Source organism: Pygoscelis adeliae, unplaced genomic scaffold (genome assembly GCF_000699105.1).
Source record: "Pygoscelis adeliae isolate BGI_AS28 unplaced genomic scaffold, ASM69910v1 Scaffold4, whole genome shotgun sequence".
In the NCBI taxonomy this organism is placed as follows: Eukaryota; Metazoa; Chordata; class Aves; order Sphenisciformes; family Spheniscidae; genus Pygoscelis; species Pygoscelis adeliae.
Genome location: NW_008824986.1, coordinates 13,214,636 through 13,216,027, shown reverse-complemented (window position 1 = coordinate 13,216,027; position 1,392 = coordinate 13,214,636). Strand labels below are relative to the sequence as shown.

Genomic DNA, 1,392 nt, shown 5'->3' with positions numbered 1-1,392 from the left:
TGCATCTCTGCATGTGAAAAAAATTATCTTGCATCAAGTCACACCTTGCCAATTAAACAGAACGCTGCAAATAGATTAAATATTGTTGGCAGGTGGAATGAGTTTATGTCAGAGAAAGCAAAACACCACGTATTGTGCATTAAGCAGCTTCACATATATAGCTTTTTTTTATTGTTTGCCTGTGTGAACCAGAAACTTCCAAGTGACCAACACTTACAGAGTAATTTGTTGTTGTTGTTAGGGTAAAGATCTAGCACTACATTTTCAACATAAAACCCAAGTAACTGAGTGTCACCAAAATGTATTAAGGTCAAGGAGGTATCAGGATAATAAAATATATTGTAGTAAGGTAATTTCTTAAGAGTAGATTTCACAACCCACAGTTAAAAGTTTCTTTACAGGACAATTTTCTAAGGCCCGTGAAGTTTTACCTCAAGCAGCTCAAAAAGATGGATTTACCATCCAAAACCAAAGTCATGCTCACATCAGACAAAACTCATGTAATACACTCAAAGATGGTATCATGTTATATTACAGTCCTCTTGCCACCTGCCACAAGGTGTGTCTAACCTACATAAGGAAACTTTTGCAAGACAAAGATTGCATTAAACAGTTGTCTCAACTATTCTTTCAACAGCTGATGTTCAGAAGGCAGCCTTGTTTTTAGGCAGAAGCATTTAATGCACAGATGTGCTAAAGCAAACTTTAAAAGCAGCTGCCTCAGTCAGTTTTGGAACTTTAGAGGAAACAATCAAGGACTACCACAGAGTAAAGAATTCGGGGTATTCCCAAATTCAAAGCAAAGTAATGCAGTACACTACCATGGGATGTATCAGAAGAACTGGCCAAACCTGTACAGCTGCAATGTTTTGTAGTTCTCACAGTCAGAAGAAAAATGTGCAGGCTGCACCAGCTCAGCAGAACCAAGAGAAGGCTTTATTTTAAATACTATGTCCATCTACTCTAACCAATTTTTACAGAACAGTGAGGCTGTCATTCCACAAGGAATAAAGAAATTGTAAAAGAGAAAAGAAGCAAAGAACCTAGCTCAAGACGACTTAGTTATTTTATAGTCAAAGATTTCCCCAAAGACCGTGCCCTTTAAATGCAGGGTGGTTATTTTTCTTTATAAGGAATGCAACAAGAGGAAAATAGTGAAACGAGGACATCGGACCAATCACAGTGCTTTATATTTTGATGGGAATGCACGTATAGCCAGAAGTACCTGATGCAGTTAAAAGTAGCAAGACTGCTATTGACTGACAAATTAGTTATCAATTGTTAGAAGCACTGAAGGAGCTGCAGTAGTTTAGGATTCCTTTATATTTGGCGTCTCTACTTGACTCACTGCAAGTCAGTACAGAACTCAAGCATCAGTTATGGAAGTGACAG

General features: G+C 37.8%; 1 protein-coding gene across 1 annotated transcript in view; it reads right to left on the bottom strand.

Annotated features, from left to right (window-relative positions):
- The window catches only part of CACUL1 (CDK2-associated, cullin domain 1), a 147,481-nt gene that overhangs the window by 41,680 nt on the left and 104,409 nt on the right, over positions 1 to 1,392 (bottom strand). The gene's annotated exons all lie outside the window — the stretch shown is intronic.